Source organism: Canis lupus, chromosome 7 (assembly GCF_048164855.1).
Source record: "Canis lupus baileyi chromosome 7, mCanLup2.hap1, whole genome shotgun sequence".
In the NCBI taxonomy this organism is placed as follows: domain Eukaryota; kingdom Metazoa; phylum Chordata; class Mammalia; order Carnivora; family Canidae; genus Canis; species Canis lupus.
This window is the reverse complement of record NC_132844.1, coordinates 65,945,512-65,961,656: the sequence shown is the minus strand read 5'-3', so window position 1 is coordinate 65,961,656 and position 16,145 is coordinate 65,945,512.

The window sequence follows — 16,145 nt, the reverse complement described above, 5'->3', positions numbered from 1 at the left end:
TGGAAGGAGTTGAACGGCCATGCAGATCCCATGGCAGCTATGGGAGCAGAGATGTCCCAAACTGAGGCAGAGAGGGTCCCTTGAGGACCAGGGAGTAGATGTTTGTGCCTCCCAGAGGGGTGTAGCCCTGGGTGAGGGCCAGCAGAGGGCTGTGCCCGAAGAGGTTGGTGAGCTGATGGCAGCCAATGCTCCAGCAGCTGGGGGAATTAGTGCCCCATCCTACAGGAGTCTGCAATGCATCGGAATATCCACTCCACTCACCCACAGGAGAATGACTTTGCATGGGGACGTTCCCAGCAGAAGATTAGACAATGTCCATGAAGAGGGACCTAGTTGGATAAGTAATGGTGGAATTGTGGACTATTATGGAATAATATGGAATCTTATGCGGCCATAAAGGAAGCAGAAGAAGTACTCTACTAATAGAGTACTGATGTGGAACAATCCCCAAGATGCAGTCTGAAGTGACGGAAGAGACAAAATAAGGTATAGAGCAGTAGGAGGAGTATGCTAGCGGGGCACCTGGGGGGCTCAGTCGGCTAAGCATCTGGCCTTCGGCTCAGGTCATGATCCCAGGGTCCTCCCGCCTGAGCGGGGAGCCTGCTTCTCCCTCTCCTCCTGCTCTTGCTCTCTCTCTATCTCCGTTGCCTTCTCTATCTCTGTCTTTTTCTCTCTCTCTCTCAAATAAATATACTCTTTAAAAAGAGAGAGAGTATGCTATCATTTCCATAAAAATGGGAGGTGGGAAAACCATGGAAACATATTTTTGTGTAAGGATAAAATATCTCTGGGGAGAATCATAAATACTGGTAACAGGGAGGATTTCCAGGTTGGGGAACTATGTGGTGGGGTCAGCAGAGAGCAAGACCCAAACTGTGTTCCCTTTCCTGTCATCTGAATATTGAAATATGGCAATTGTATTACCTGTTTGAAGAAATGTAATTATATTACCTAATTAGATATGCTCAATTAAATACTATAAAAGAAATCCACTGAAGAGATTTAGAAGAAGGAGGGATGGGGCCTTTCAGAACCCAGGAGCTGTTTTAGAGGCCAGTGGAGGTGTTTGGGGGTATTTAGGAGGCCAGCGGAAGCTCTGTGGGGGAACTTTCCCTTGCAGGGAAGTAGGTAGGTCAGGAGGCCCAGTAAGAAGAGGATGAGCGCCTCTCTCTAAATCTGTGAAGGGAGAGATGCCTACTGTGAAGGTTCTGACCAAAGCCAGCCCCTTACTGGCTGTGTGACCTTGGGCAAGATCATCTAGGCTCTCTGAGCCTCCAGTACCTCACCTGGGAAGTGGGGACACCATGGAATGCCAAACTGTGGTGAGAGACAACAGGCAGACACCAGGATGTTAAAAGTGTAGTGTTGGGGCGCCTGGGTGGCTCAGTTGGTTGGGCATTTGCCTTCAGCTCAGGTCACAATCCCAGGGTCCAGGGTCCCAGGATCAAGCTCTGCATTGGGCTCCCTGCTCAGTGGGGAGTCTGCTTCTCCTTCTGCTGCTTCCCCTGCTTGTGCTCTCTCTCCCTCTTCCTCTCTCTCTTTCAAATAAATAAAATGTTTCTTTTTTTTATTTTTAAGTGTACTGTTGAGTCGGGGAAAAAACCCAGAATTCAGGTCCACAGCACAATATCATTTATGGAAATTAGAAACACGCTCTCAGGAAAACCAACACTACATATTTAACAGGAATAGACATCCATATTCAAGGACACATATTAAGTGCATCAGAATGTGTGCAGGTGTCAGAGAGAGAATGAGGGTGGGGGGGTGGGGGGCGAGACAAAAAGTACACTGTGAGCTATTGGGGGCAGGGTTGGTTTTCTCGTGTCTTGGCCCCGGAGGTCCCTCCTCAGATTTTGAACGCTTCACAGGGAAGTCACAAGGGCTCCCTGAGGGAATGTATGAGGAATATCTGAGCACAGGGTCAGAACTTTAGTAAATCTTTTATTTTATTTTTTATTTTTTATTTTTTTTAGTAAATCTTTTAAAAATCAGAATCCTCAGGCACCTGGGTGGCTCGGTGGTTGAGTGTCTGCCTTCGGCTCAGGGCATGATCCTGGGGTCCTGGGATCCAGTCGTGCGTGGGGCTCCCCACAGGGAGCCTGCTTCTCCTCTGCCTGTGTCTCTGCCTCTCTCTCTCTCTCTCTCTCTCTCTCTCTGTCTCTCTCTCTCTGTCTCTCATGAATAAATAAAATCTTTAAAAGAAAATCAGAATCCTCACCTGGGTGTTTTTGTTATCTGGCTCCTCATTTTTTTGAACTTCAAGAGCGGTGCACAAGCCAATGACTTAGGCGTGTGTATCAGCCCCAGGAAGAGAAAAGTGAGGCAGTGAGTAGCCGAGCTAGAGTTTATCACGGGGCCACGTGACTCCAAAGCCAGGACTCTTCCCCCCCCATATGCAGCACATCCCTCAGCCTTTTACCAACGAAAAACCGGAGACTCAGAGGTTAATAACGTATCTGAGGGCTCGCAGATGACAGAGGCTTGGGCCTTAGGGGGCTTCTATCTGTCTGGAGGGCTTGGACATGCTCATCTGCAGGGAACTGACATTAGAAGGGGGCCTAAGAGGAGATCTGTCTTTTTTCTCTGGCTGCTTTTAGAATATTTTTCTGTCTGATGTTCTGCACAGTGAGTTTCTCTTAATAGCCAAGACCCTTCTTCACGAAGCTAGTTAGGGCCTGCTGGGCCCCGAACCCACAAAATTCAGGCAGCCTGGCCAGGTGGTCTGGATGAAGCCTTTTTTTTTTTTATTTATTTATCCTGCTTCCTGTCTCTATGAGTTCACGTGTTTAATCAAAAATGGGAAATTTTCAGCCCTTATAGTTTCAAACATTTCCTTTGCTCCATTTCCTCTCTTCTTCCAAGACCCCAATTAGTCTTCTTTCCACACCTCGCAAGCACTCTCTCATCTGCCGTTTCTTTGACTTGCTGTGCTGCCATCAAAGCAAGGTTTCCAGTGCTAGTCCTCACTTCACAAATTCTTCCTTCAGCTACGTCTCATCTCCTCTTTGACCTATCCCCTGAGTTTGCTTCAGTATGAGGTCTATTCAGTCCTTTAAAAAAAAATCTGCCTTGTCATGGCTCAGACTTTCATTGCACAATTGTCTTTGCCTTTCTACTTTGTTTCTATAAACATTTTTTTAAGTTTATTTACTTTTCTTTTAGTAATCTCTACACCCAATGTGGGGCTCGAACTCACGACCCTGAGATCAAGAGTCACATGCTCTCCTGGCTGAGCCAGTCCAGTGCCCCTTTGCCATTCTATTTTTAATGCAAAATATTTTATGCATAGTTATTTTGTAGCCAATGTCTAATTATCCTAGTATCTGAATTCCTTGGCAATTTAAATCTATTGCTCATGATTTCTGCTGGTTCTCACTCATGGTGGCTCATTTTCATAAGTGGTGAACTGTGACCATGAGGGTTTTGTTTTCTGTTTTTTGTTTTTCTCTTTTGCTTACCCCTAATCTTTGGGTATCTCAGGACTAAGTTGGGATGCTTTCCTCCAAAGAAGATTTGGAATAGCTTTTGCTGGAAGCCAGAGGACATTGTCTATCTGAGTCTCTGCTTAAAGCAAGAGGGTCAGGAGAGTTTCTCTGCCTTTCCTGCAGCAACTCTATCATAGAACTGCTACCAGCATGTGCCTCAGAGCAGTCTTGAAGATGCCCCTTACATATGGCTTCTTACAATTTGTCCCCTTAACATCTCCCAAACTCCATGTCATTATATATGGCTTATTACGATGTGGGTGTTTTATAGTCAGAGGGCCCTTTGGAGTGTCCAGTCTATCATGTTCCTGCATGTGATATTTCTAGACAAGAGGTCCGTGTCCAAGTACTACAGAGTTTCAGAACAGGACAGCTAGTTACCAAGGGCTAGGGCAGTGAAGCATGATAGAGTAGCGGTGGGGATTGTTAAATAAGCAAAGTTTCAGACATCATCTCCCATCAGGGAGCCTGGTCCACTAGATCTGGGGCAGGGCCTATGAATCAGCATTTTAACTCTCCCACCTCCATCTCCCATACATTTCATGTGATCTGATGCTAATGAGTCCCCTTCAAGAAACTCTGGATACAGCAACCAAAGAAGTCTTTATGGAGGAAGCTGAATTTGACTAGTCTTAAAAGAGGCTCAGTTGAAGGAGGCAGAGACAAGGACAGGGAATAGCCTGGTTTGTCCAAAGTTTAGAGTCTTGTCAGTGAGGCAGGGATGCAGGAAGGGCTCAAATAGTGGAGGTCCCAAAATCACAGACCTAGGATTTGGGGCTTTATCTTATATAATCTTGGGAGGAGAGGCAAGTCCTTGGGGGAGGAGATGCAGTGACAAGAGCAAAGGGGGATTTCGGGAAACCCAGTCAAGCAGCAGGGAGCTGGATGAATTGTATTCCTACAGTTACCCACTTACTATGGAGAATAATTAACTAAATCATGCTGTTATTTTAATAGAGTTGTGTTTTTTCAGAAAGAGAAACAGTGACTAGCTAATGCTCAGTGTTCTGGGCTGTTAGCTCCTGGGGCATGGGGGAGGGGGCACGACAGGCAGATTGACATGGCTTCCACAGGCCCTGCATTTACCTGGCAGGGCTGCCTGAATTTTATGGGTATGGGGCCCAGCAGGTCCTAACTGGCTTCCTGAAGATGGGCTTTGGCTATTAAGAGGAATCCGTACATTAAGGTCCGTGTTCTGCCTTAGATTCCGCAAACCCAGAGGGTAGTAGGCTGTCCCATGCCACCGTGGGACCCAGGATGCTATCACCACAGTAAGGTGCAAGATAACAGTTAACTGGGGTAACAGTCCATTGTGCTTATGGGATGACTCACCATCTGCCAACTGCTTTCACCAATGGCATCACTACAACAATCCCAGGTGGTGGGCTCTCTTCTCTCTGTGATGGATGAGACTCAGAGAGGTTCGCTGACTTGCCAGAGGCCATGCAGCAAACCAGAACAGAGCTAGGACTGGAACCCAGGCCTCCTGGTGACAGCCAGAGTTCTGGACATTGTGCTAGTGGTGGTGGAGGAAAATGAAGAGGGGGCTTCCAGTTAGGGTGCTGTTGCAGTCTCTGGAGCTGCTGGAGCAGTGTTCCTGCCGAGGGAGCTCCTCCCAGGGCGTGGGAGGAGGTCTGTAGGTCTGTTCCTCTTGATCACCGGGGCAGGGTTTTTTGCAAGGCCGTGTTTACTTTCAAAGACAGGTCTATCCCAGAGTAAAGAAGCTTGGAAGGTGGCCATGGCCATGCCCATGTGTCCATGCTGGATGGTGCCTGAGCCTCAGAGGATAAGTGTTCAACCAGGAGAGAGACCTGCTGCATGGGTGACAGAGAGGATGCAGATCCCTCCCTGAACCAAAGCCCACCTGTGCTAGTGACTTCCTTTCCCGTGGATGGAAGGTCCTCCCTGCTGTCTGCCTGCCTCCAATTCTCCTGCTGTTTCAGTCTGTTGCCAGCAAAAGCAGAAATCAATGACTTCTCACTTGCTACAATAATCTCCATAGACTCTAGGTCTAGAATCAGAAATCTTTCGTATCCTAGCATCTTCTGTCCTTACTTTGTGCGGAACTGACAGGCAACCAAACAGGGAACTCTCAGGCTAATAGCAAGAGCTGTGCCTCCTTGCTTGGACCAGGAACTCCCCAGTAGTAGGGGACTCTACTTCCCCACCTTAAACCAGTGACTCCTTGAGAGCAGGGGTAGTGCCTCCTCCCTCAGACTGAGGGCTCCTCAGCATTCTCTCTTCAGTCCAGTCCACAAGAGCTGGGCAGACCCCAAATGCACTTGGAGCAGAAAACCCTCTTGGTACTGTTCTCAGCCCTGGGGGCCTGGGCTCTGTGAGTTTTTCCTATCTAAGCATTTGGGTTGTGACAGGGAAGCTGGGACAAGAGTGAGTAGTGGGAGGTTGCTCTTGTCCACAGGAGGCTGCTGGATGGTTTACCTATGGAGGTGTGTGTGTGCCTGCAACAGGTGGGCTGGGACTGGGATGGGACAGGCCTGTGGGGGCCAAGAGGCCACTTCTAGGACATTTCATCCCTGACTCCCTGCCTCAGATGGGGGCTCCAGTCCTCTGTGCAGACAGATCTCCCTCTCCCTGGAGGCCAGGAAATGTTCCCCAGCCCCAGTAATCACCCACCATTGGTCTGCACGACCAGCAAGTGGTCGCCTGCATTCTCAGCTCTACTGTCCACGGGCACTCTCAGCCTGTCTTCCTTGGTGAGGGCAGCTGGAAGGGAGTGCGGTGCCTGGCCTGGACTGTGTAGAGTGGGGGGTCACAACAAAGGCCTATGTTGTGATTCCCTGTGATGGGCTTTGAGCTATCGATTTGCCTCCCTGGCAATGACTAAGGGAGGGAGGCTTTTCTCCCTTCTCCCCTCCTCCTCCCTAATATCTTCTCTTGAGTTCTTGATAAAGTGGCAGGATCTGGACTGGGAAAGTGAATGGGAAAGGAGCTATGGGGGCAAGGCAAGAGTTTTGAGAGAGACGGAGATTCCCAGGAAGTATGACAAATACATCTAAAAGCTCCTTCCAATGGAGACAGATGGGAAGTACAAATGCTTATTTCAGTTACACAGACAAGGCTTGGTGACTCATGATCATTGTTGTTTGTTGTTAGGTTATGATTCTTCCTCCCCAACCCTAAGAAACACAGACATACAGACACACACACACACACACACACACTATACTCAGCTTGAATTGTGAGCGACTACTTCATTATGGACTCTGGGAAAAAAGAATCCAGAACCAGGATTAAACCAAACTTCTTCTCCCTCGAGAAATTCCGAGCCATTTACACACAGAAACGTGTACAGGAAGGTTCCCAGTGACACTCGGAAAGCACAAAAACAAAACAAACAAAACAAAAACAATAGATGTCACAAATGTAAGAATGGATAAATCAATTGTGGCAGGATCCTACAGTAGAATACATGACAGTAAGGATGAATGAACAAGATCTATACTATAACATGGATGAGTTGCAGTACAATATTAAGAGAAGAGTAAGTAGCAGAATATAATGTAGCATCACATATAAAATTTTAAGACATTTATATAATGGTTTGGTATGCATGTATCTGTATTTCACTTATTAAGTGAAAGCATAAAAAAAAAAGAGGGGCACCTGGGTGGCTCAGTCAGTTGGGCATCTGCCTTCGACTCAGGTCATGATCTCAAGGTGCTGGAGTCAGGCCCCATGTCTGGTTCCCTGCTCACCGGGGAGTCTGCTTCTTCCTCTCCCTCTGCCCCTCCCTCCCATTCATGTTCTCTCTCTCTCCCTCTCTCACCCAAATTAAAAAAAAATTCATCTTTAAAAGTGTGAAAGTATAAAGGAAAGCATAGGACAGATAAATTATACATTCAAGTTAGTGGTTACCTAGTGGTTACCAAAGTATTTTCCCTGTGTGTGTGTGGTGGCGGGGGGGGGGGGGGTGGCTGTGTGAGATGAGTGGGAGAAGAGATACAGGAGGAACAGAGAACTTGCTAAGATTAATTATCTATTGCTGAGTTTCAAATTATCACAAAACTCAGCAGCTTAAAACAGCATACATTGATTATCTCAGTTTGATATAATCATGTGGATTTTCTTCTTTGGTCTGTTAATATGATGGATTACATTGATTGATTTTTGAGTATGAACCAGTCTGGCATTCTTGGGATAAATTCCACTTGGTTATGATGTGTTATTCTTTTCATATCCATTGTTGTATTCAATTTTCTAGTGTCTTCTTTAAGATTTTTGTTTATATGTTCACGAGAACTATTGGTCAGTAGTTTTCTTTTATTCTGTCTTCATCTGGTTTGGACATTAGGGTAATGCTAGCCTCCTAAAATGAGTTGTCAAGTCTTCTCTTCTGTCCTCTGGAAGAGATTGTGTAGAATTGGTGTTATTTCTTCTCTCAGTGTTTATTAGCATTCACTAGAGAAATCATCCAGACCAGAAGACTTGTTTTTTCTTTCTCTTTTCTTTCTTTCTTTATCTTTAAAGATTTATTTATTTATTTGAGGGGGAGGAGAGCATACATATGCTCGAGCAGGAGGAGGGGGAGAGTGAGAGGGAGAGAGAATCCTCAGGTGGACTCCTCACTGAGCCCAGAGCCAGAAGTGGGGCTTGATAGGGGGCCCAATGCAGGGCTCTGTCCCAGGACTTTGAGATCATGACCTGAGCTGAAATCAAGAGTCTGTCACTTAACAAACTGAGCCACCCAGGTGCCCCCTCTTTTTTCTTTTCAACAGAAGAAAACCAAACAAAAGTTTAATAATATATATGTAATGTGTATATGGCTCTATGTGTGTGTGTGTGTGTGTGTGTGTGTGTGAGAGAGAGAGAGAGAGAGAGAGAGAGATCCAGGAAAACTCAATAACTTCCAGCCAATTTTTTGTTTTGCAAGTTTTTAAATTACAAATTCAAGCTGTTTAATAGATAGGATAAATCTGGTTATCTTTATTGGGTACATTTTGGTAGTTTGTGACTTTTTTTTTTAAAGATTTTATTTAGGGATCCCTGGGTGGCGCAGCGGTTTGGTGCCTGCCTTTGGCCCAGGACGCGATCCTGGAGACCCGGGATCGAATCCCACGTCGGGCTCCCGGTGCATGGAGCCTGCTTCTCCCTCTGCCTATGTCTCTGCCTCTCTCTCTCTCTCTCTCTCTCTCTCTCTCTCTCTGTGACTATCATAAATCAATAAAAAATTTTTAAAAAGATTTTATTTATTTATTCATGAGAGAGACACACACACACAGAGGCAGAGACACAGGCAGAAGGAGAAGCAGGCTCCATGTGGGGAGCCCGACATGGGACTCGATCCCGGGTCTCCAGGATCAGGTCCTAGGCTGAAGGCGGCGCTAAACTGCTGAGCCACCCGGGCTGCCCTAGTTTGTGACTTTTAAGGGCTTTGTCTATTTCATGTCCAGGGTCATTAAACTTTTTTTTTTTTTTTTTGTAAAGGAACAGATAGAAAACAATGTAGACTTTTGGGGCCACACAGTCGTTGTTACAACTATTCAACTTTGCCATTTTAGTGTAAAAGCAGCCATAGACAGTAAATGAACAAGTAGGCATGTCTGTTGTGTTAGTTTTCTGGGGCTGCCACAACAAAATAGCCAAATTGGGTGATTTAAAACAACAGAAATGTATTCTCTCACAGTTCAGGAGGCTAGAAGCGCAAGAGCAAAATGTTAGCAGGGCCTTGCTCCTTGTGAAGGCTTGAGGGCAGAACGCTCTCATGCTTCCTCTGACTCCAAGCATTCCTTGGCTTGTGGCACCATAACTCCAATCTGTAGCTCAGTTTTCACATGGCCTCTCCTGTCTCCATCTCTCTGTACACTAATCTTCCACTCCTTTCCTTATAAAGACAACAGTCACTTTTGATTTAGGGCCCATCCTAATCCAATATGACTCATCTTAACTAGTTACACCTGCAAAAAACCTATTTCCAAATAAGGTCGAATTCTGAGGTTCTAGGTAGACATGAATTTGGCAGGGGGATTATGCAAACCAGTACAGCCATGATCCCCAAAAACATTCAGTGACAAAAATGGGTGGTGGGCCAGATTTGGTTCATGGGTCATAATTTGCCAACCTTTGAATCTAAATTGTTAAATGTATGGACATAGAGATATTTGCAGTATTCCCTTATTATCTTAATATCTGCATGTTGGTAGTGACATTACCTCATTCATTACTGATACTAGTAATGTGTGCCTTTTCTCTTTTTTTCTTTGTCAATCTGCCTATAAGTTTGTCAATTTTATGGATTTTTTTGCAATGAACCAGATTTTAATTCAATTGATTCTTTTTTTAAAAGATGTTATGTATTTATTCATGAGAGACAAAGAGAGAGAAGCAGAGACACAGACAGAGGGAGAAGCAGCCTCCACGTAGGGAGCCCAATGCAGAACTTGATCCCTGGATCCAGGATCACACCCTGAGCCGAAGGCAGACACTCAACTACTGAGCCACCCAGGAGTCCCTCAATTACTTCTCCTTTATGGTTTTCTTGGTTTCAATTGCATTGACTTCTGCTCTGATCTTTATTATTTACTTTTTCTGCCTACTTTGAGTTTATTCTGCACTGCTTTTCTTGTTCCTTAAAGAAGAAGCTTAGATTGTTCAATTTGAGAACTTTCTTCTTTTTAATATAAGCAATTAATATTATAAATTTTCCTCTAAGCACTGCTTTAACTGCACACCATACATTTTGCTATATTTTGTTTTCATTTTCATTCAGTTCCAAACATTTTCTCTTTGAAACTCCTCTTTGTCCATGAATTATTTAGAAGTGTGTTGTTCAATTTCCAAATGTTTGGAAGCTTTCCAATTATCTTCCCATTATGGACTTTTAGTGTAATTCACTGTGGTCAGAAAACATCCTTTGAATTCCATTTTTAAAAATTTGTTAGTGCAAATGTTCAACTTTTGGTATTGCCCCCATAGATCCCTGAATTTCTGTTCAACTTTTCTAAGAAATCTTTTTTCTGTCTGTTGTTCAAACTGAGTAACTATTAAGCATCCAAGTTCACTCACTTTTCACTTTTCCTCTGTTATCTTCACTCTGCTATTGAGCCCATCCAGTGAGTTTCTTTCTTTCTTCCTTTTTTTTTTTTTTTTAAGATTTTATTTATCTGAGGGAGAGAGCACAAACAGGGGCAAAGGGAGAGGGAGAAGCAAGCTCCCTGCTGAACAGGGAGCCCAACTCCAGACTCAATCCTAGCACTCTGAAATCATGATCTGAGCTGATGGCAGAGGCTTAACTGACTAAGCCACCCAGACACCCCCATCCAGTGAATTTCTAACTCAATCATTGTATTTCTCTAAATTTTTGTTTGCTTCTTCTTTATAGCTTTTATTTCTTTGCTGAGACTCTCTAACTTTCCGTTCATTTCAAGAGTGCTCACCCTAACTTCTTGAGGCATGGTTATAATAGCTGCTTTAAAGTCTCTGTCTGATAATCCAACACCTGTATTATCTTGGGGTTGGTATCTGTTGCCTTTATTTTTCTCTTGTGAGTTTAGAGTTTCTTCATTCTTCACATACCAAGAAATTTTGGATTTTATCCCAGATATTTTGGGTCATGTTTCAATCTTAAGAAGTATATTTGAGTCTTTTTGTTAGCAGTAACCAATCAAGTTAGGTTTAGGTTGCAAGTTCTGATCTGCCTTCTATGGGTTGTGGGCCCAATGTCAGTTTAGTTTTCAAAGCATTTGTATTTCTTTGAGGGACAGTCCCATGTGTGTAACACTCAGTGGTCAGTCTGGGGCCTGGTGGCAATCTGTGCTATAGCTTAGTCCTTAAAGCCTGGGATAAGGGGGAATCCCTGGGTGGCGCAGCAGTTTGGCGCCTGCCTTTGGCCCAGGGCGCGATCCTGGAGACCTGGGATCGAATCCCATGTCGGGCTCCCGGTGCATGGAGCCTGCTTCTCCCTCTGCCTATGTCTCTGCCTCTCTCTCTCTGTGTGTGACTATCATAAATAACTAAAAATAAATAAATAAATAAATAAATAAATAAATAAATAAAAAGCCTGGGATAAGCTGTTTGGGATCAGATCCAGACATACGTAGCTCAGAGGTAAGGCCTGGAATCTACACATAACTTTATGGGATTACTCTCTTGACCTCCTTCTTCTCCATGATCCATCTGACAATTTCCAGATCCCTGGAGCCTCCCTTCTCAGACCTCCAGAGAAAAATTTGGGGTTTTAGCTTTCCCTTCGGCTGCATTCTTTCCTCTACTGCCTCTGTCCTGGACCAAGTAGTGGGAAGACAAAGAGAAAGAAAATAATAATGGGGATTCACCTTGTGCTCTTGAGATCACAGCTACTTTGGTAAAAGATGAGAATTTTTCTCTCTCAGAGATTTAGGCACCTGCACTGCTAACTAAATCTGCCATCACTGTGCAGCCATCATCCCTGCTACCACAGTAGTACCTGGGAGCTGGGGCCAGGAGAAAGGATGAAAATTTTTTTAAAGACCCAGGGAATTTCTGGATTTCTCCTACTTTTGATAACCCATAGGGGTCCCATTTTCCACTCCTTTGTCCAGAAATAGAAAGGTTCTCATGGAGCTCTTTCTGTCCACACCCAACATGCATTTCTGAGTTTTCAGCTGCCTTTAAGTCCAGGGCAGGCAATTAGAGATAAAATTTCCAATTCTTCTTTAATCCACTGGCTACCATTTATTTTTCAGAATCCTCTGGTATCTGCTTCCTGAATTCAGAATTGATCGTTTCATGCCATGGAAGAGACAAGGTAAGATATGCTTACTCCATCTCCTCAGGACCAGAACCCAGATTTCTATAAAGGAAGAAAAATACAACTCCTTCTGCTGGTGTCTGAAATTGCACCCCTAGGGAACTGATCACAATGGCAACCATCTTGTCAGTCTACGTCTAAGGACCACGTTGCCTATAAACTCACCCGACAACTACTCAAGGCACAAGCTGCCACAAACACATGCTGATACAAACACTCATGCCTCTCCCCTTCCCCGCTCAGCCCCTTACTCATCTTCTCGTGTATTCAGAGGGAAAGTTTCCTTTTCCTTGAGACAGAAAGGGAGAACTCTCCCCTGCTACTGATTCTCTATCAACCTGGATGATGGCTGGCAAGTCCCTAATGGCAGGAGTGGCGGATCCAAGTCAGCACCGTGGAGAGCTCCCAACACTCTCCTGGGGAGGAGGAAGCAGAGGGCGCTGTACACCTGGCTGAACCACCAGGGCAGGGCTTTCCACCTTGTCATGATTTTATCGCCTGTTAACCTGATTGTCTCTATGGCTGTGGAACTTCTTCAAAGGGGCCAGAGCCTTGTTCCCTGCTTATCTTGAGAGTCCAGCAATATGTCTGGCATGTCAATAAAGGGATGATGAGTGGGTACAAGAGCAAATTAATGAATGAATGAAATTAATATCTAATTCTTTCCCCTTGGCCCTTCTTCCCCACTCCGTTCTTGTCTCTCAGGGGCTAAATTAATTTACCATTCATTGAGCATCCTCTATGTGTCAGACATTTAGCATTCAGTATCTCATTTAATCTCCCTATGGGGGAGGTAGTATCATTCCTCTTTAATTAAAAAACTGAGGTTAACAAACTTGACTAAATCAACATAGCTAGTAAAATGGGGAACCTAGGATTTGAACCCAGGACTATTCCATTTGTTCATCATTCTTGTGCATTTCCTTGTTTCTCAAATCTCAGCACCACCCCTGAGGCCTAGGCACCACCAACATCATGGCAAAGACTGTTAATTATATCCTCCAAATTCATTCTCTCCTTATATTCCCAATTTCAGCTGGCACCTGGGGCTATTAGAATAAAGATCAAATTTTCCAGTCTCCTTTACAGCTACATGTGATGAATATGTAAGTAGAATTGGTACATGCAACTTCTATGGAGTGTACTTAGAGGAAGGGGGCACTCCCTTCCTTGCCCCTTCCTGCTTCCTATTGAGTAGTAGGTGGATATGATTCACTGCTGTCATTCAAGGAGCCATCTGGGACCATGACACAGAAGCCACCTACTGAAGATGGCAGAGCGGCAAGGTGGAAGGGGCCTGGGCATCAGTCCTAGACTGATACACTCAGACTCCATTTATGTGAGAGAAGTAAATATTCACCACTGATTGAGCCACTGTTATTTGGGGTTTTCTGTCAAACTGAACTTAATCCTATTTGATAGCATCCCTTACTTGGATGAGCACAATAGCCTCTAAATGGCCTCTCTGCTTCTTTCACTGCAACATAAGCTATCCTAGAAACCACTTCCTCCATTTTGAAAAAAGATTTATTTATTTGTTTGAGAGAAAGAGAGAGAGAGTAGGGGGAAAGGAAGCAGACTCCATTGAGCATAGAGCCAGATGTGGGGCTTGATCCTAGGACTCTAAGATCTTGACCTCAGCTAAAATCAAGAGTTGGCTGATTAACAGAGTTTGCCATTCAGGCCTCCCAAAACCACTTACCATTTATTTATTTATATTTATTTATTTATTTAATATATTTTTAAGACTTTATTTATTTATTCATGAGACACACACACACACACAGAGGCAGAGACACAGGCAGAAGGAGAAGCAGGCTCAGGGATCCCTGGGTGGCTCAGCGGTTTAGCGCCTGCCTTTGGCCCAGGGCGCGATCCTGGAGTCCCGTGGTCGAGTCCCGCTTCAGGCTCCCCGCATGGAACCTGCTTCTCCCTCTGCCTGTGTCTCTGCCTCTCTCTCTCTCTCTCTCTCTCTCTCTTTTTTTATTTTTTTAAAATTTATTTATGATAGTCACAGAGAGAGAAGCAGGCTCCCTGTAGGGAGCCCGATGCGGGACTCGATCCCAGGACTCCAGGATCACGACCTGAGCACAAGGCAGATGCTCAACCACCAGCCATCCAGGTGTTCCACCACTTCCCCTTTGAGCATTACTTTTTTCATGTCTTTCCTCAACTCATAATCCTTGAGTGGCTCCCTACTTCCTGCTAGAAATAATTCCAGATTCTTTAGCTTGACTATTAAGGCCCTACATAAACTGGATTTATCTTGTCTCATGTGTCTCTACATAACTCTGTGCTACTCAGACTGGTTTTCTTGACATCTCCATCACATAATATCTTAGTCATGGTATGGCAGCTGCTATAATAACCCCCAAATCTCAGTGGCTTATCATAACCAAGGTTAATTGCTCACTCATGTCACAATCTGATGTGATTGGCAGTGGGTGGGGGAGGGGGTCCTGCCCCACACAGTCGTTCAGGGACACAGGTTCTCCACCACCTTCAAATTGCAGTCTCCAATTGGAAGGAAAGAAGGCGATTTATGGGAAGCCTAGAAGCAGGGTTCCTTATTCTCATCCATATTCTGTTGGTCAGGGCTCAATCACAGGGCCCAATTGATCTGGAAGGGAGTCTGGGAAATGTAGTTTTTCTGTGACCCAAGAGAAATGACACAGCTTTGTGGAATACAGAGCATTGCCTCTGTCACACATTCTTTATTTTTTTCAGCTGTGAGCCTTTTCATATATTCTCCATCCTACCTTGATGCTTCCCTTCAGTCTCTGCCAAATCCTCTCCATTCCAGGAAGCCATTCTTGATCTCTTCCTTGAAGTCCTGCTTGATTGCTCCCTGCTCTGAATGAATAGACCATGGAATTGCCCCAAACATGCAATTTAGTGCAGGGTTGCCTTGGCCTCTGTTTTATGTGTGCAGGGCTGGGCAGCATTTGTGGGACACTCTGGAGTCAAAGGCCATGACTTATTAACATATGTTCAAAAATGTTGGAAGTGAACATCATTAGAAATGGTACATACTGAGTGAAACCTGATAGGTTTGATTTTTTTTCTTGTCAAAGATACATAACTTGAGTCTGATCATGCAGAAACAGAAAAATTGACACTGGCCTGTAATCTTTAATGCGTTGAAGTTATAAAAGTCGAGGAAAGAGCAGAGAACAGTTTTAGAGCGAAGGAAGCTTCACATGTCCTTAGAGATGTGACAACTAAAGGCAATGCATGACTCTGGACTGCATCTTTTTTTTACTCTAAAAGACATTACAGGGACAGTTGTGAAAACTTGAATAGGGTCTGAGGATCAGATGGTAGTAAAGTATCAATTTTAACTTCGTGATTTTGGAATGCAGGAGAATGCCCTTGTGTACATCAAATACTCACTAAACTATGTAGAAGATAGGACATTAGGTCTGCAACTCATTCTCAAATAATTCAGAAAATAAATAGTTCTTTGTAGAATACTTCTGTGAGTTTGTTGTTTGAAAATGAAAAATAATGTGCTTGTTGAAGGAAAATGTTGATACATCTTCAAGTATAGGCAAAAAGGCACGTTTCATAGGCAAGCCTCCTGTAGTTCCCTGTGCCTGTCCTATGGTCTCAGCAATAATTATCACCACTGCGGCTCTGGCTGTTGGTGGCCCACCCTACAACCATTTCCCCTCCTCTTCTGCTCAGAGAATCCAAATTTTATTGGGGCTCAGTAGCATAACCCAGCCTCAAGGGATGAGTCGCTGGTCCAGGCCACATATAACACCCTCCTCCTCTTTGTCAGGCACTTCTGTTCCCATTCCAGGTAATGATATGCTAGGTCTTTCAGATTAACCCTCCTTCTAAAAACAACCACAAATACTGGGCAAATATATTTTAAGAGGGCAGCCCGGGTGGCTCAGTGATTTAGT